Raw genomic sequence first — 21,575 nt, 5'->3', positions numbered from 1 at the left:
AAAGGCAAGAAACCAAAATAAAATTGGAAATTTGTACTACAGAATTAGCGTTATGTTAAGCAATTGTAAAGTGATTCATGTAGGAATCACCCTATCTGAGGCTGGTCAATAAAACTTTATACGCTCAAACAATTTCTGAAGTTAAAGTGAACTTTTAACTGCAAAATTGCAATGCATCTGTGAAAATAAGATGATTTAGGCGACATTTTGAAAGGTAAAATAAACGACAGTTGAACTAAAGAATTTAACGCTATGTTAAGCAATTGTAAAACGATTCATGTAGGAGTAACCCTATCTAAGACCGATCAACAAAACTTTATACGTTCAAACAATTTATGAAGTTAAAGTGTTTTTTTTAACTTCGAAATTGTAATGTATCTGTGAAAAATGATGATTTCGATAGTTGAACTAAAGAAGTTAGCATTATGTTAAGCAATCGTAAAGTGATTAATGTAGGAATCACCGTATCCGAGGTCGGTCAACAAATGTCTATAGGTTTAAACGATTTCTGAAGTTAAATTAAATTTTTTACTCCGAAATTACAACGCATCTCTGAAAAACCGATGAGACAAATAAAATCGAATTTTTCTATTAACAAAAAATAAATAATTTAATCAATAAATAATAAGAACAATAATAATAAACAAAAATAAAAACAATAAGAATCAATAATAATTAATAATAATAAATAATAATCAATAATTATATTTAGCAATAATAATCAACAAAAATAAATAAAATAATAATAAAAATAAAAATAAAAGATCAACATTTAAAATAATAAATATTAATAACAATAATAATCAATAATTTCTAATAATAATAGTAACAAAATAATAATAGTTATAATAATAATAATAAATACTAATAATCAACAATAATAATAATACTTAACAAATGATAATAAATAGGATAATGATAATGATAAGTTAGTAATAATAAAAGTTAGTAAGTAATTAATAATTTAATTAGCAATAATAATAAATAATAAAAATGAATAATAAGTATAATAATAAAAAAAAACAAATAGAAAAGAAAAAAAAAGAAAAAAAGAGAAGAGAGAAAGAGGAATCAATGGCGGTCGAAGGGAATTGGATCCTCTCCTGCATTATATATTCGGCCATCTCTCATGTTCCTAATCTAGCGGCTGGGAAATTATAAAGAATAATTTATTAAAAAAATACATTTATGAAGAAAGAATATCAATTATACTAACACTTTTTGGATTTCTAATATTTTTACGTTAAATATTTTTACATTATAATGAGATAGAATCATAATCTCATTTCTTTAAATAAGAATTACTATTAAAAATAATTTAACAAATTCATCAAATCTGAATCATTTCTTCCTAAGATAATTCTTTTCACGAAGATAATTCTTTTGATCAAAACTACAATCCATAATACAGCTACTTTCATGTTCCTATAAGTAATTTCGTACTAAACTCTATTTATATTACTAAAAAATATTACTGTTATTTTATTGTTGTTGCAATCTTATCATTCCAAAATGAAATCAATATTCTGAAATCAAATTAATTATTATTGTAGTTTTTTTTGCCAAATATTATCGTTACTTGATTTTCTTTAAATGACAAAATGAATATTTAATTGTATAATTATATGTTATTAAATTATAACTTTAAAATTAAAAATAACTATTTAATATAGTTGATTAATATTAATTGAGTAATTTAATATTATTGTTAATTTACCTACCAATTAATTATTATTGTTGTTATTATTATTATTGATATTTACCCGCCAAATATTTTATCCTTTATACTATTTACATTTTAAAAATATTCTTATCATATATGGCGGGTAAATATCAATAATAATAATAACAATAATAATAATTAATTGGTAGGTAAATTAACAATAATATTAAATTACTCAATTAATATTAATCAACTATATTAAATAGTTATTTTTAATTTAAAGTTATAATTTAATAACATATAATTATACAATCAAAACGATGTTATATATGTGTAACATCAAAGGTTGGATCCTTTTCAGCATTTTGCCACACACCTCTATCAAATTTATATACTTTTTTTTTCCAGGTTATTAGGTTTGTAATTTTATAGTCATCTAAATTTGCGGTTACATTAATTTTTGAATTTTTTTTCAGTGAAAATGAGTAGAAAGGTTGATTCTGTGAAAGACATCAATGACTCAAAAGAAACTTGGCGTCTTGCTGTTCGAATAATGGATGTTTGGAGTGTTGTGAATAATAAGGGTATTGAACATTTGGAGATGATTGTTATGGATTCCTTGGTAAATTGCTTTTCTTTTTTAAGTATAGATTTTTGTATGATAGTTAGTAATTACAACAAAATGCTTTTTTGTATAACATATAAAAAGAAGATTATTTTTATTTTGTTAGGGTGATCGGATTCAGGTCCTTATTCGTCATGACCATTTACTGAAATGGAAAGAGGTCATTAAGGAGAATATGACCTGCATTATAAACAATTGCAGTGTCTATAACAATGATTTTCAGTGGAAGGTATGTGATCATTCAAAAAAATTTGTGTTTCTTGGTGGTACCACAATGAAGGCAATCGAGCTTCAAAATATTCCACCTAAACGATATTTCTTTAAAGATTTTGGTGAGATACTTCAAGGCAAATGCAAAACCGATAGACTGGAAGGTAATTTAAATTCTATTATAACTTATATAACTTATATATTTGCAAACACATTCAATAATGAACCTTACTTTAATGTAGATATTATTGGTGCTGTTAGTGAGATAAACCATATCCAATCCAACACTCCGGGGAAGAAAGTTGTTGTTTCTGTTGTGCTGAAAGATTTGAAGTAATGCGCATTGTTTTCATAACTCATGTGTTTGATAAATTTATATATTTTGCATCACTGAATCCCATCATATAATATTGTTTATTTATATTGCAAAATAGGGGTAATTGCATAAATTGCAATTTATGGGAAATCTATGGATCAAAATTTTTGGCTTACTACAATGATCCTAAAAACAATGGAGCTATTGTAATTCTGCTCACTCATGCAATGGTAAAAGATGGCCAAGGTATTACACTTTCAGACTTTATAAATACATAGCTGATTTGTATTTTTCATTATACGTTCAATAATTTTTATATTAATTATACAATTTACAGTGTCAAATGCATGGAGTGGTTCCAAATTGTTGATAAATGAAGACATCCCTGAAATTCAAGATTTTATGTCTAAGTATGGATTTTATTTATTTATTTATATTCAGATTATTATACATAATTTTTAATTTCAAAAACAATCTTATTTCTATAGGTTGCCTACTAATGAACAGAAGGAGAAGCCTACTCAATCTGCAAAATCTCTTTCTAATTGGTCTGGTGGTTCTCAGTATTCGCCAGTAGAAAGGTTTGTTCATAATGCGAAATGTGTGTCCTTAAGTCAGTTCTGCAAAATCAAACATGTAAGTTGAATACTATAGAGCCGAATTTATCTTTACTATTACAATTATATTGTTTGCTTTTTGAAATTAATATCATTTTTGATTTGCTTTTAGGAAACTTTATGTGTTACTGTAGCAACCACATTGAAATTTGTTGTCTCAAAGTATGGATGGTTTTATTATGGCTGCACAAGGTGTTCTTCGAAGGCACCTAATCCTGAAAAAGCTTATGAACGTTCATGTGGGCAAAAAGTCGAACAGCCTATACCAAGGTACATATAATCTAGATGAATTGCAAATAAATTTGGTAATGGATTTGTTATTAATCATATTATTTTCTTCGTTTAAAATACTATAGGTACAAGATTGAGATATATGTTAGCAATGGTGAATCAAAATATCGATTTGTATTCTGGGATTCCGAATGTGCTGCTATACTTGGAATGACTGCTGAATTTATGCATAACTCTATGGTGGAGGTACATTGTTATACATAAGTTAAAATGTTAATAGTTTATCGAGTTGTAAAGTTCAGATTATCACTCATGGTTGATATTTTATTTTTCCATTAGAATGGAGAAGATGATCCAATGGTTTATCCTGATGAGCTTGAAATGCTGTTGAATAAGAAAATGGCTTTTAGAGTTAAGGTGCAGCCAACGTTTTCCCAAGCGTCTGTTTGGAAGCTTTGTGATGATGAAGCCTTTGTTAAAGAGATTGAAAATGACTATATAGTAGAAGACGTATAATATTCACTTAATTCATGTATTATTTAAACATTTAACACGTATAATAAATATTCGATGTTTCAATGTGCAGAATCAGTCTAAAACTGAATATGCAAAGTTGGTCCCTAACAAAGAAAATTTGGAAACTTCCGCAGTAAGTATCTTCATTTGTTAACATAATAATTTTCTATGATAAATATTGTATTATTATAATTCATTTTATATCTGACAATTAATTTTTTATATTGCAAGCAAACATTATCTGCATCTGGTGAAAATGATCCAGAATCAATCATTCTAATGACTCCGGCTAAGGATGTTGTAATTGCTGACAAGGGTGAAGAAGTTGATTTTGAAGCGTCTGGCGCTACGCAATTATCAGACACCAAACCATCCAAGAAATTAAAGATAGAACCATCTTCTTAATTAGAATTTTCGGAAATTTGATATTGAAATATATTTTATGAACTTTTTAGCACCAGAATGAGTTTAAGTATGAAGTTGTTAAGAACATGATATGTTTTGGTTGTAGGATGTGTTCTTACTTTTTTGAAGTGTTTATTTTGTGGGATTACAATTGACATTTATATTTCATGTATGGTTTAAAGGATGATAATGAGTATTTAATTCATGTGTGTGAAATTATTCAAAATCCTATGTTGTTATGTTGAACATTGTGTTTTGTGTGTTCTTTCAACTACAAAATTTATATGAGTATCATATCTTCAAATGTTAATAAGTATTTATTGATAACAAAATACGTTGTCATATTATGAAATATGTGTATACGACTAAATTATAAATAGATTATTGCATGTCATGTTTGGTTTCAGCATGCCTAATGGTGTTAGAAATTAAAAAAACAATTACATAAAAATTTATTATGAAATCCTTCAAAACTAATTATAGAAAACACATAGAAACACATTTTTTTACAATTTTTTTCAAAGTCTAATACATATGTTAAAATTGCAGGAGTTCAGAAATGTTGGAGCAATGTTTGAATCTTGCATTCAACTGAATTAAGGATTTATAAAAAAAAACAAGGTATAATTATCATATACAGTGAATTGTCTTTTGATTGGTAATGAAAAATCTACATTGTTTGTTTGAAATGATTAAGTTAAGCATGCAACTATACTTTTTACCAATCTCACGTCATCATATATAGTATTATAACCCAGTTTTTTAAGGACCAAAGAATTGTACGAAGTTAAATCATTTTTGTTGCTGAACTTATTTCTCACAATTTTAACTAAAATTGTGAACCTTTTGTTTCAATATCTTTTGTTGCATTTAAACCTTACTGTATCAATTGCAATTAATTTCAACGTTTGGTAGTATTCATTACTATATTTTAAAACAAATGAGGTTCTGGTATTTCTTTTACATGGTTTATGTATTTTGGTTAAATAATCATTTATTATGAAGGTTAATATTTGCGCTTTTATACCTCAAATTAGTAACAGATTGGAAAATTTCATCCATTACTAAATAAATATATTTTTATTTCTTATGTCCAAAATCTCAATGATAAATGGAATGTTTATTCATAACATTAACAATGGAATGTTTATTATATATCAATATATCAATAAATTGTAAAAATATTTTTTTATTATATTTTTTGATTATTTCCTTAATATAGTATACAAAAAAATTAAACAAATTATATTACTATAAATTAATAATGTTTTACTTTATTATGTCCCAAACTGGAAAAAGTTATTTGTGGAAATTTTTTGAACCCATTTATTGATCATTTAACATCCATTACATTAAAAAAAACTCTTATGCAATAAATTTGTGTACGTTGATCCAACCATATATATATATATATATATATATATATATATATATATATATATATATATATATATATATATATATATATATATATATATACTTTTAATATATAAAAGTTAATTACCACCATAATTACTTAATTACCCTAATTACAATCTATAATACAGCTACTTTCATGTTCCTATAAGTAATTTCGTACTAAACTCTATTTATACTACTAAAAAATATTACCGTTATTTTATTGTTGTTGCAATCTTATCATTCCAAAATGAAATCAATATTCTGAAATCAAATTAATTATTATTGTAGTTTTTTGCCAAATATTATCGTTACTTGATTTTCTTTAAATGACAAAATGAATATTTAATTGTATAATTATATGTTATTAAATTATAACTTTAAAATTAAAAATAACTATTTAATATAGTTGATTAATATTAATTGAGTAATTTAATATTATTGTTAATTTACCTACCAATTAATTATTATTATTGATATTTACTCGCCATATATGATAAGAAAATTTTTAAAATTTAAATAGTATATTTATTATTTGATTTGATTTAATTTAATTGAGATCCAAACTCTATAAATTAAAATCGGTTACTTATTATGAACAATAATATAGGGTCATTCCAATGTCAATCTATTATTAATTAAATTTTACATAGATGTAATTTTGCAATAACACGCTGGCATATTGAATCTTGTACCGCTGTTATCTTTGCACTAACATATTTTATCCTTTCAACAGAATAATTATAGTAAATACGTACATTCTGTATTTATTTACTATAATTATTCTGTTGAAAGGATAAAATATGTTAGTGCAAAGATAACAGCGGTATAAGATTCAATATGCTGGCGTGTTATTGCAAAATTACATCTATGTAAAATTCAATTAATAATAGATTGACATTGGAATGACCCTATATTATTGTTCATAATAAGTAACCGATTTTAATTTATAGAGTTTGGATCTCAATTAAATCAAATCAAATCAAATAATAAATATACTATTTAAATTTTAAAAATATTCTTATCATATATGGCGGGTAAATATCAATAATAATAATAACAATAATAATAATCAATTGGTAGGTAAATTAACAATAATATTAAATTACTCAATTAATATTAATCAACTATATTAAATAGTTATTTTTAATTTAAAGTTATAATTTAATAACATATAATTATACAATCAAAACGATGTTATATATGTGTAACATCAAAGGTTGGATCCTTTTTAGCATTTTGCCACACACCTCTATCAAATTTATATACTCTTTTTTTTTCCAGGTTATTAGATTTGTAATTTTATAGTCATCTAAATTTGCAGTTACATTAATTTTTGAATTTTTTTTTAGTGAAAATGAGTAGAAAAGTTGATTTTGTGAAAGACATCAATGACTCAAAAGAAACTTGGCGTCTTGTTGTTCGAATAATGGATGTTTGGAGTGTTGTGAATAATAAGGGTATTGAACATTTGGAGATGATTGTTATGGATTCCTTGGTAAATTGCTTTTCTTTTTTAAGTATAGATTTTTGTATGATAGTTAGTAATTACAACAAAATGCTTTTTTGTATAACATATAAAAAGAAGATTATTTTTATTTTGTTAGGGTGATCAGATTCAGGTCCTTATTCGTCATGACCATTTACTGAAATGGAAAGAGGTCATTAAGGAGAATATGACCTGCATTATAAACAATGGCAGTGTCTATAACAATGATTTTCAGTGGAAGGTATGTGATCATTCAAAAAAAATTGTGTTTCTTGGTGGTACCACAATGAAGGCAATCGAGCTTCAAAATATTCCACCTAAACGATATTTCTTTAAAGATTTTGGTGAGATACTTCAAGGCAAATGCAAAACCGATAGACTGGAAGGTAATTTAAATTCTATTATAACTTATATAACTTATATATTTGCAAACACATTCAATAATGAACCTTACTTTAATGTAGATATTATTGGTGCTGTTAGTGAGATAAACCATATCCATTCCAACACTCCGGGGAAGAAAGTTGTTGTTTCTGTTGTGCTGAAAGATTTGAAGTAATGCGCATTAAGTATATTCGATGTTTCAATGTGCAGAATCAGTCTAAAACTGAATATGCAAAGTTGGTCCCTAACAAAGAAAATTTGGAAACTTCCGCAGTAAGTATTTTCATTTGTTAACATAATAATTTTCTATGATAAATATTATATTTATTATAATTCATTTTATATCTGACAATTAATTTTTTATATTGCAAGCAAACATTATCTGCATCTGGTGAAAATGATCCAGAATCAATCATTCTAATGACTCCGGCTAAGGATGTTGTAATTGCTGACAAGGGTGAAGAAGTTGATTTTGAAGCGTCTGGCGCTACGCAATTATCAGGCACCAAACCATCCAAGAAAGTAAAGATAGAACCATCTTCTTAATTAGAATTTTTGGAAATTTGATATTGAAATATATTTTATGAACTTTTTAGCACCAGAATGAGTTTAAGTATGAAGTTGTTAAGAACATGATATGTTTTGGTTGTAGGATGTGTTCTTACTTTTTTGAAGTGTTTATTTTGTGGGATTAAAATTGACATTTATATTTCATGTATGGTTTAAAGGATGATAATGAGTATTTAATTCATGTGTGTGAAATTATTCAAAATCCTATGTTGTTATGTTGAACATTGTGTTTTGTGTGTTCTTTCAACTACAAAATTTATATGAGTATCATATCTTCAAATGTTAATAAGTATTTTAGATTGATAACAAAATACGTTGTCATCTTATGAAATATGTGTATACGACTAAATTATAAATAGATTATTGCATGTCATGTTTGGTTTCAGCATGCCTAATGGTGTTAGAAATTAAAAAAACAATTACATAAAAATTTATTATGAAATCCTTCAAAACTAATTATAGAAAACACATAGAAACACATTTTTTTACAATTTTTTTTCAAAGTCTAATACATATGTTAAAATTGCAGGTAGTTCAGAAATGTTGGAGCAATGTTTGAATTTTGCATTCAACTGAATTAAGGATTTATAAAAAAACAAGGTATAATTATCATATACAGTGAATTGTCTTTTGATTGGTAATGGAAAATCTACATTGTTTGTTTGAAATGATTAAGTTAAGCATGCAACTATACTTTTTACCAATCTCACGTCATCATATATAGTATTATAACTCAACATATTTAAATTATTTATTTGTCAAAATATAGTTGGGGGTTGAAATGAATAATTATGTCCACTGCCTCCTTTCTATTGGCTAGGTCAGTGGAGTATTAAAATAATTCAACCGTAAGATAATTAATGTTATGCATGATTTGTAATTAATCAATAAGAATATCAATTTCTTATACATTTAGTTGTACAAGAAAATGATTGTAAATAATTAAAGTGGGCTAAGAAAATGGGCCCCATTAAATCCCACTATATATTATATAAAATATAATTAAAAAATTGATTCAAATATATCAAAATACATTAAAAGAGAGTTTTTCATTGGGTAAGGTGATGTATGATATGAGTAATTTCCAATGGGTGAATTATTTTATGGATTTGGGATAAAAGAGAATTTTGAAATCTTGAATTATGGTGTGGATTTGGAATAAGAGGTGGATTTCCAAAATATGGGGTGTTTTGTTGATTTGAGATACAAAGAGGACTTCCATCATTTTGCATAAAATTGGAGCATGTGTTATGTTGATTGAGGTTCATTTTCAAATGAAATGTGTACACAAAAAAGTTAAAATTAAATAAAATAAATTGGTCAAATTTAGACTAGATGTGAGTGAAAAATGTGATAAAATAAATTGCCTATTTATACTACTAAAAAATATTACCGTTATTTTATTATTGTTGCAATCTTATCATTCCAAAATGAAATCAATATCCTGAAATCAAATTAGTTATTATTGTAGTTTTTTCCTATATTGTGAATTTTTATTATATTTATTTGTTTGATTCTTAAAAGTAAATTTGTTTTATAGTTTACACTTATAATTACTATTGTATAAAGGTTTGAGGTTGTCGAATGAAGAGATAATGAATTTAACATTAATTGAGATTGAACGAAATCTTCAAAGGAAGAGCCGAAGTCTAAAGGAATTTGCTGGAATGCCTTATCCAAGTGGATATGTGGTTGAGCAGTTGGGAAATAAGCTCATATACGAAGAGCGGAGTTACAATCCAGCCGAACAATTGTAAGAATACAATAATTTATTCTTAAATCTTACAGGTAAATATGTTAAATGTTTGTAAGTTTTGTCATAATTTTATAAAGTTAACTTTTAAAGTATGATTTTATCTTACAATTTTTTTAATGTATAATTAATTTATTCACTGCATGTTTGCTATGTATTTTTTTTTTTAAATTAGATGAGCAAAGAGGTGTATTCAAGCGAATAATGGAAGCAGTAAACAATCAACAAGGAGGCGTATTTTTTTTGTATGGATACGGTGGCACAGGGAAAACCTACATGTGGAGAACTCTAGCTTCCTACATAAGATCAAAGAAACAAATTTGTTTAACTGTTGCTTCATCGGGCATAGCTTCACTACTACTTCCAGGAGGTCGAACGGCTCATTTAATGTTCAAGATTCCAATACCTACAATGGAGTCTTCTACATGTAATATCGATAAAGGTAGTGATCGTGCAGAGCTACTAAAAATGGCAAAGTTGATAATTTGGGATGAAGCTCCAATGGCACACAGATTTTGTTTTGAAGCGTTTGATAAAACCCTTAAAGACATAATGGGGCGTTCCAATTGTTCTGACAAATTATTCGGAGGGAAAGTAATTGTATTTGGTGGAGATTTTCGGCAAATATTACCAGTTGTACCAAGGGGCAGCCGTTCAGATATAATACGTTCTACAATAAATTCATCATACATCTGGGATCATTGTGTTGTGCTGAAGCTTACAAAGAACATGCGACTCCAACAAGCCGGCAATACTTCAAGTACATCTGAATTAGAATTGTTTTCTAATTGGATATTAAAAGTTGGCGATGGGAAATTGGAAGAACCTAACGATGGTTACACGGATATTCCTATTCCAAATGATTTCTTAATTTCTAACTATGATGATCCACTAGAAGCCATTGTTAGTGAAACATATCCGAATTTTCTTAACAATTACAAGAATCCAGAATTTTTGCAATCAAGAGCTATATTGGCAGGAACAATTGAAACGGTTGACATCATAAATCAATACGTTTTGGGATTCATACCAGGTATGCGTTATCCATTGTAAACATATTTATAGATACATTCATATATTTATATGTACTAACATAGATTTATAATAATAAAATTTCAAAAAATTTCCCAAAGGTGAAGAAAAGGAATATTTAAGTTCAGATTCTATAGACACTTTTGACGGTGAAGGAAATGAAGCTTTTGATGTTTTGACCCCGGAATTTTTGAATACACTTACAACTTCCGGTCTACCTAACCACAAGATTAAATTGAAGATTGGGACCCCTATTATGTTGCTTCGAAACATTGATCAACCTGAAGGTCTCTGCAATGGAACAAGGCTTATAGTTACAAGATTGGCAAACCACGTTATCGAGGCAAAGATTATATCTGGAAAGAATATTGGAGGGGGTTATCTATGTTCCAAGAATGGATATGACTCCAACACAATCTCCGTGGCCATTCAAAATGACTAGAAGGCAATTTCCCATAACTATATGTTATGCTATGACAATTAACAAATCTCAAGGTCAGTCATTGGATTATGTTGGATTGTATTTGCCTAGAAGTGTATTTAGTCATGGTCAACTATATGTTGCAATATCAAGGGTCAAAAGCAAAAAAGGGCTTAAGATATTAATCCATGACAAGGATAACCATCCATTGAATTCTACAACAAACGTCGTGTTCAAAGAAGTTTTTGAAAACTTATAGAACTTAAGTTTTTCATTAGTTATATTATATCAACAAATGTCGTTGTTTATTATTAGAATTTTATTGAATGAGTTGTATAAAATATACATTATGTTTTAACATTTGTTTATATGGATGTAATTGTTTTTTACAGGGTAATGAATCATCACTTCCTAAAAGGTTGCGGGCAGGTTTTGTATAAACCCAGTTTTTTAAGGACCAAAGAATTGTACGAAGTTAAATCATTTTTGTTGCTGGACTTATTTCTCACAATTTTAACTAAAATTGTGAACCTTTTGTTTCAATATCTTTTGTTGCATTAAAACTTACTGTATCAATTGCAATTAATTTCAACATTTGGTAGTATTCATTACTATATTTTAAAACAAATGAGGTTCTGGTATTTCTTTTACATGGTTTATGTATTTTGGTTAAATAATCATTTATTATGAAGGTTAATATTTGCGCTTTTATACCTCAAATTAGTAACAGATTGGAAAATTTCATCCATTACTAAATAAATATATTTTTATTTCTTATGTCCAAAATCTCAATGATAAATGGAATGTTTATTCATAACATTAACAATGGAATGTTTATTATATATCAATATACCAATAAATTGTAAAAATATTTTTGTATTATATTTTTTGATTATTTCCTTAATATAGTATACAAAAAATTAAGCAAATTATATTACTATAAATTAATAATGTTTTACTTTATTATGTCCCAAACTGGAAAAAGTTATTTGTGGAAATTTTTTGAACCCATTTATTGATCATTTAACATCCATTACATTAAAAAAAACTCTTATGCAATAAATTTGTGTACATTGATCCAACCATATATATATATATATATATATATATATATATATATATATATATATATATATATATATATATATATATATATATATATATATATATATATATATATATATATATATATAAACAAAAAAATATATTATATTTTAATTTTTTTAAAATAAATTATTGCACTTGCGCGACCCGTGCGAACGCACGGGTCCTTTACTAGTTAGTAATAATAAAAGTTAGTAAGTAATTAATAATTTAATTAGCAATAATAATAAATAATAAAAATGAATAATAAGTATAATAATAAAAAAAAACAAATAGAAAAGAAAAAAAAGAAAAAAAGAGAAGAGAGAAAGAGGAATCAATGGCGGTCGAAGGGAATTGGATCCTCTCCTGCATTATATATTCGGCCATCTCTCATGTTCCTAATCTAACGGCTGGGAAATTATAAAGAATAATTTATTAAAAAAATACATTTATGAAGAAAGAATATCAATTATACTATCACTTTTTGGATTTCTAATATTTTTACGTTAAATATTTTTACATTATAATGAGATAGAATCATAATCTCATTTCTTTAAATAAGAATTACTATTAAAAATAATTTAACAAATTCATCAAATCTGAATCATTTCTTCCTAAGATAATTCTTTTCACGAAGATAATTCTTTTGATCAAAACGAATAATTCTTCTTAAGATAATTCTTTTCCCGAAGATAATTCTTTTCTTGAAGATAAATCTGAACCAGCTTCTCCATGTACCATACTCCTTTGCCTTTTTTCCCGAAGATAATTCTTTTGATCAAGACGAATAAATCCCAAGTTAGTTCTACCTCCCACTTCTTTACTCATCAAATCAAACGACTTCCTTTGTTGTAATCCCGCTTCATTGGCTAAATCAATTTGATGATATTGAATTTGAGAGACTTTCCTTTGACATGGCAACATATGAGTTGTTTCTTGTAAATGTAAATTGTGATTATGTTCCTCCACAAAATCAACGACCATAAATTTACCATCCATATTCTTAATTTCTAATCTTGCTTGACAATTTGTTCGAGACTCCGGCCTTGGATTGATTATTTTATAATCCCGTTTATCTGGTTTTCGTATACCATTTTTGTTTTTGTGATAATATTGATTCCTCACTCCAAATCCAACTTTTCCACCATAATCAACCCAAAATTTTCAAGCATCTTCAATGCTATCAAAAATCATTTTTAACTTTGGTTTCCAATCTTCTTACATTTTCTACACATAAAAATTATGCATTTACAGTTTATAGTAATTCTGCATTTTACACACAACAATAGATATGCTAACATTTGTAAAAAAAATTCAAACAAACTAATACATTTTAATAAACCATGAACATATTATTTTACTGTTAAAAGTACATTATAACCATATGATATATAAGCAATGGATAAATATCTTTTATTAATTCAGAATTAGAAAAATAGAATGAATAGAAACTAACCTTATTCAATCAATAACAATGATAAAACCTCCATTTTTTGTTGATAAAGAATGGTGAAGCCAAGTCTCTTAAAATTTTTCCAGTCAGTTTTTATTTTATTGGTAGTGATGAATGTGGAGATTTTGAAAGTTAAAATTAAAAAAATTGGAATTGGGAAAAGATAGAAGCTTATGAGGTAAAAAAAATGAATAGTTCGGTTGAAAATCTTGTCACATATTCTCTCTCTTCGTAAATGTATTTTTTTAATTAATTTTTCCTTATAATTCCTCAGTCGTTAGATTAGGAACATGAGAGATGACAGAATATATAAAATAGGAGAGCATCCAACCCTACTTTGACAAATGGCCCTCATGTAGAGGGGAAAAGAAAAAGAGCAACGACAAGTATGTCTTCCTCTCTTTTGTTCAACATAGCAAGCAGAGAGAAACAATCACAAATATCATGATCCTTTATGAACCCCTCCCCCTCCTACTCAACTTCACATTATAGGGGACGCCCCGCCCCCTACTCTCGTGCATTTCTCCTCTCTATGTTAATTTTTCTCGTTTTCACCAGCAAACTTAACAAATAAAAACAAACAAACGTAAATGCGACGGAAATGGAAAGGAAAAGAAAACCTTTGGCGTCGGTTTTCTTCACTGTTTTGCGGGAGTATGTTGGTGTAAGTGGTCTGATGGTTTTTGTGTTGTATTGTTGTTGTTCGAAGTGTGGTGGTTAACTGTTTGAGGCGGAAGAAGGCGGTTATTCAGTTGTGTTTATGAAGGAATGGTGGTGAAGGTTGTGTTATGAAGGGATGATGGTGAAGGTTGAAGTTGTTAGTGAAGGTGTTGTTTGGTTTTTGATGATGATAGTATGAGGAGTGTAGTAGTTGTTGTTATGTGAAGTTATTTGAGAAGATGATGAGGAAGATAAAGGTGGTGATGTTTGGAGTATAAGTGATGAATGATGATGTTATCAAAAGGAGAGAGAGAAGTTGGTGGATTTTTTTCAACATAACCAATTTTTTCAAAAAAAATAAAAAATAACCAATTATTCAAAAAAAAACCAAAATAACCAAGTTTGGTAGAGGATGGCGCATCCCCAAAGCGTAAAGAGGAGGCGTCAATAGCATTGGCGTATGCATTGGGCTCCTCATGAGGAGGCGCCAATGCTAGTGGCGCCTGCATTGGGCCTCATGAGGAGGCGCCAATGCTAGTGGCACCTTAGTGTGTTTTGGTTGGTGTATGCGCCAATTCATCTGGCGCATACACCCCCTCCTATTTATTTTTTTATTTAGTTTTTTTAGTTTTTTTAATTTTTTTAATTTTTAATATTTAATTTTTAATATTTAATTTTTATTATTTAATAAATAAGAAATAGTAATGAAAAAAAATCACTGAATATGTAATAATTGGTTACATTGGACTGACAATAAACTAATGACCCGCCCGATTATAACGTCCCCCGGTTCCACATCCCGATGCGTTAGTTTGTCTCCGAGGTCTCCCACGATTTTCTTGAGGTGTTTGTGGTCTTTGGGTGCTGACCTGATCGAGCGATGACTGGTTGGAAGGTCCGGCGGAAGTTCCAGCGATATTTGACAGATGTGTCATCATTTGCTCCCAATATCCAGAGGGGCTCTGGCCAACGGCGCTTCCGTAATGGAGTTCAGTGCCCATGTCATCGTAGTTAGGGCGTTGGGGTTGGGTGAATTGGGGATGGTATAGTTGCCCAAATTGGGTCATTGAGTCGTTTTGGAAACAAAGCAATGGTTCCTGGGGCGTACTATAGTTAAACAATGGTTGGGTGTTCATCGACGGGGGGCTACAATGAAGTGACCCGTATGAATTATCTGGGTTGTAGACGGTTGTGGATGCGGGGTTTGATTCTTGGTTTTGTGTTTAGGTGGATGGTATGAACGGGGTGCGACATTGGATGGTTGGTTGTTGGGTGGTTGGCATGAACGGGTTGCGATGTTGGGTGTTTGATTGTTGTGTGTATGTGGTCGGTTGATGTTGTGTGGTTGGTTGTTGCGTTTGGGTGGGTTCACATTGGTGTTAGGTGGTGAATTGTTGTGGGTCATACGATGACGAAGCAAGTTGGCGTGGATCCATCAAATACCGCGGCTCATATACAAATTGATGAGTTGTTACCGACCTAAACCATGCCATATATTGTTGAGTGGGTCTTGCACCTTGGATGACTGGTTCGTTCAAGATGTGTTGTCGTCGATTCCTCCTTTGACGACACATGTCTTTTGCAAAGTCTCTCCAGTCAGAATAATCCCACTGTGCATCAACCCTTTTTTGATGTCAATTCCCCAAAGCCAGAATGAACTTGTAGTCCACCGAGTACGAAACAATGTTTAGTAGATTTCCAAATCCACATCCTCTAATATATGGTTCTATTAAAGTATCATGGGGTACATATTCATGTACACGACATCTAAACCGCTTCGGATCCCAATAACAAAAAAGTAAGAAAATACAATTAGAAGAAAAAATACATACTCAACAAACACACATCTATAAGAAGTAAGAAAAACATAGAAAGTAAAAAGAGAAAGATAACAAAGGTATAACACAAAAAACATAAAAAGTTAAAAGAGAGAGATAACATACAAATGTCGAGATATTCTCGAGTGTGCCTCTGTGTTCATCGCCCATAGTCAACAAAGACATGATTTGATTTTGCAAAGCTTGAGTGTGATAGATGAAAGAAGTGTCATAGAAGAATATAATTGAGTATTGATGAAGATGATTTGATATTGTTGATATGAGAGGCTATTTATATATGAATGAGTGAGTAGGTTTGCAACCTAAAATGAATGTGATTGATTGCATGGAATGGCAAGAAGAGATAAGGGAATGGCAAAATTCAGAATGTGAGACAAAGCTAGCATGTGAGGAATCTTTTCTTGGCGCATGCGAAGAAAGCACATGCAAGGGAAGAATAGCCCTTTCTCCTGGCGCCTACATGTGATTCCTCACATGCAAGGAAGAGGCGCCCTTCCTCTTGGCTCCTTAGTGTAGGGCAATGGGAAGGGGCGTCCTTCCTAGTGGCGCCTAAGGCCATTTTTTGTGAAGAGGCGCCCAACCCTTTGGCGCCTTAGTTACTTTATGGCGCCTAGGGAATGGGCGCTTAGGTGGGAATCTTAGGGCTCAGGGTTCAGAGATTCTTTGATTCCCTGGCGCATGTGTGTTCTTGTCACTCTTTTCTATGCATGCTTGATTCTTTCTACTGCATGCATGGTCAAGTCTGTACAGACAATGACCAAGTTATCAATGCAACAACCAACTTAGCAATGACCAAGCTATTTATGCTGTGCAGATGAACAACTTAGCAATGCATTCAATTCCATTCAAGCTATCTACATATTTAATATTTCAACAAAATGTCTTCCATACAATATTACATGATCAGTGTCCATGTCGAAGGTGAAATATTTGATCATCAGTTGTTCGGTTTTTGTTTTCGAAACACAGAGGTAACTCGGTTTACAATAAATCGGCGATCAAATTTTTCACATCTGAAACAAAGAATAGAAAAAAATTGCAGTGCGGTAATGTGGGTCAGACCATCTATAAAAATATGTTTGTTAGTCACGAACAATCTGGTTACAACGATATAGAGTTGTATATATTACCACATCAATAACAGGTGTCTCAGTACATTGATCAGTCACAAGTGTTTTGTGAGACTGATGACGAACAAGCTGAGGTGAATGTTCCAGACGACGAAGAAGAGGAACCTGAGATCATGGTTGATTCAATGGTGAAAGCTGAAGAGGAAGAGGAGCCAATACCAGCAAGTCATGTATACTGCCCACCCCAACACATGACAAGGTTAAATTTGGGTTCAGATGAACCTTCGGCAGATGTATGGTACAATCCTTACGTGCAGATGCAAGGATCTCTGAAACAGGGAGACATATTTCGCACAAAAGAGGAATGTGTAAAAGCCATTAAGAAATTCCACATGCAACTATCAGTTGATTTCAGAGTTGACAGAACTGACGCATCGAGGTATAAAGTTTATTGTCCGAATGAGCACTTCCTTTTTAGGTTGTCAGCTTCGTACCGGAAGAGGAGCGAGTCTTGGGAGATTGGATCAATGGGTCAAGATCACACATGCATGGTGACAAACCCAATGCAGGATCATTGTAAATTAAGCTCTTAGCTAATATGCGATGAAATATTGTCTGTCATTGGCGACAACCCGTCATTAAAGGTGAGTACAATAATCTCACATATTAGGGCAGAGTACGAGTACACTCCATCATATAGGAAGGCATGGATAGCTAGAACAAAAGTTGTTGAAAAAGTGTTTGGCAATTGGGAGGAGTATTACAAACAACTTCCAAAATACATGTCGGCTCTAAAACAATATGTTCCCGGGACAATTGTCAAGATAGAAACATTGCCCACCTATACACTAGATGGTACGTGTGCTGTTGGAAATAGAATATTTCATCGTCTATTCTGGGCGTATCAACCATGTATCATAGGTTTTTCTTTCTGTAAACCAATTATACAAATTAATGGTACATGGTTGTACGGAAAATACAAAGGAACGTTACTGATGGCAGTGACACAAGATGGGAACAACAATATTTTTCCAATCGCCTTTGCCCTAGTTGAAGGGGAGACTTCTAAGGGATGGAGTTTTTTCCTAAGAAATCTCTGATTTCACGTTGCACCTCAGGCTAACTTGAGTTTGATCCCCGACAAACACCCCTCAATAATCAGTGCATATAATAATATTGACAATGGCTGACAAAATCCTCCTTCGACGCATGTGTTCTGTATTAGACATATTGCTCAGAATTTCATGCAGGAAATCAAAGATAAGACGTTGCGGAAGAAGGCTGTTAATGCAGATTACGCATTATCAGAACCTTCTTTCGAACACTACCGTGAGGAAATAAGATTGTCAAACGAAGATGCGGTACGGTGGATCGATAGTATTCCGTTGGAGAAATGGACTAGGGCATACGATAACGGTCAGCGTTGGGGCCACATGACAACAAATCTTGTGGAATCAATGAACTCTGTCTTCAAAGGCATCTGTAACCTACCAATAACCGCTTTGGTGCAGGCTACATATTTCAGGCTAGGGGCGTTGTTTGAAACCAGACACTCAAAATGGAGTTCAGTGTTGCAATATGGACAGTTGTTCAGTGATGCTTCAATGAAATTCATCAGACATAAAGCTTCCAAAGCAAACACACACGTGGTTACGGTATTTGACCAAACTAAAGGTTGGTTTAGTGTTGTCGAGTCCATGGATCACAATGAGGGCATGCCGATGGGACAGTACAGAGTCAAACTAGATAGAGGTTGGTGCGAATGTGGAAGGTTCCAAGCCTTTCGTACCCCCTGCTCCTATGTCTTTGCGGCCTGCTCAAAGGTTCGAAGGGATCCATCTTACTTGCTATCTGAAGTTTACAAAGTCACCAGCCTTTCAAATGTTTATAAAATTAGTTTTTCGGTAGTGGCAAAAGAGGATTATTGGCCAGAATATCAAGGGGACATCGTCTGGCACAACGAAGTTATGCGAAGGAAGAAAAAGGGCCGCCCTAACAGCACCCGGATTCGAACCGAAATGGATACGGCGAACAAAATGGTTAGACTATGTAGTTCATACCGTCAACCAGGTCACAATCGTAATAATTGTCCTAGTGTTGGAACGAGCACAACCAGATAAATTCACATGTACCTCTGTTGCAATATATGAAAAACTAAATTTATTTCATAGTAGACGTATGTGACGAAAATACCATTACATAAAAAATAACACTAACAATTAAAACAACTAGAATACAAAAACTATGCAATTACAACCATCAAAACAATTTTGAACATGTAATGCATCATTCTACGAGCGTCTTGGTCGATCTTAATATTCACTCATTCGCGCACTTCTCCGTGTTGGTTGAACGTGGACACAAGCCATTGTATTCTTCTAATCCGTTCACCCTCTCCAATTTCTCCCTCTAACCAACTGTACAACGTCTGATTAAGACGTTCAAACGTATCTGTGTTCCAAAGTCGAACCTGTATCGGAGCCGCAACGGCAGAAAATATTACATCAGCATTTCGTTTTTGAATGTATGCAGACATTGTTGAAACAGAGAGAATTAAATTGATGGTTGAACTAGACAAATTATGGTATTAGGAGATGAGTTTGAGTGAAAAATATTGTCTCCAAGGCATGGTATTTATAGAGACGGAACATCTATTGTACAAACTTGTGGGCGCCTGAGAGATTGTCGCCCACATGACCATCACATGCAGGCGCCAGATAAATTGGCGCCCAACAACCAAAACACACTAAGGCGCCACTAGCATTGGCGCCTCCTCATGAGGCCCAATGCAGGCGCCACTAGCATTGGCGCCTCCTCATGAGGAGCCCAATGCATGCGTCAATTCTATTGGTGCCTCCTCTTTACACTTTGGGGATGCGCCAATTCATCTGGCGCATCCTCTACCAAACTTGGTTATTTTGGTATTATTTTTGAATAATTGGTTATTTTCGATTGTTTTTTTGAAAAATTTGATTATTTTGAAAAAATATCGAAGTTGGTAATCTTTTGCCCCAAAGAAAAAAATGCACTTATAATTTTGCTTATATTTTTCTGTTTTTGTGAGTGACCAAGAGAGAAAGGTCAGCCATTTCCTTTTATGTTTTAAACTCTTATTATTTTTTCCTTAATGAGTTAGAGAGATATGAGATTTTTCTTTACAACAACCCAATTTCCTTTGCCAGCTCACTTGGTCACGTGAAGAGTGAGGAGTGTGTCATGTGAGTGGGTCCGCGTGGCAGCAAAACAATGGTCAGCCCCCTTTTATTTTTCTGTAACAATAAAATATATGAGCTATGAAATATGTGGTCAAGGAGTTTCGAAATTTTTACCCATATAATTTTTAATTTTTTTTTCAAAATAACTCATTTTTTAAATTAATTTTTAAACTGCCTCACTTTTAAGATGAGACGTCGGATGAATTGGCGTCTGCTCTTAAACTTAGAGAGAAGACGTTAGTTGGATTGACTAGTGCACATAATGCTGTCAATCCAATGGCAGTGTGTTAAGTTTTAAAGGAGGTACTAATTGGTCTGAGACTTGTGTTTGTTTCGTAATTTAAAAAAAAATCATCGTGGGATCATCTAACCGATCTCTCATCCCACATCCCATAGCTACTCGAACTCGTGACCCTAACCCACGTTGATGATTCACCCCAGGTGTTTGAGTATCTGAAGTTAAAGCGAAAATTGGAAATTGTCTATTATGATATATGTGTATCATTTGAAGTGAAATTAATCGGAGGAAAATGTCACTTCCTAACTTTCATAGATGTATTCGCTAGATATACGTGGATATAGTTGATAGAGAAGAAAAATGAAGTATTCATTCCGTTCAAAAT

The 21,575-nt window shown here is 30.9% G+C and overlaps 1 pseudogene; it reads left to right on the top strand.

Moving 5' to 3' along the window:
- Positions 1-7,338: 7,338 nt before the first annotated feature.
- LOC127080070 (ATP-dependent DNA helicase RRM3-like) lies at positions 7,339-11,889 on the top strand (annotated as a pseudogene).
- The last annotated feature ends 9,686 nt before the right edge of the window (positions 11,890-21,575 follow it).

The sequence above is a fragment of the Lathyrus oleraceus genome, chromosome 5 (genome assembly GCF_024323335.1).
Source record: "Lathyrus oleraceus cultivar Zhongwan6 chromosome 5, CAAS_Psat_ZW6_1.0, whole genome shotgun sequence".
NCBI classification, from domain to species: Eukaryota; Viridiplantae; Streptophyta; class Magnoliopsida; order Fabales; family Fabaceae; genus Lathyrus; species Lathyrus oleraceus.
Note: the sequence above shows the minus strand (reverse complement) of the source record. Positions and strands in the feature narration are given on the sequence as shown.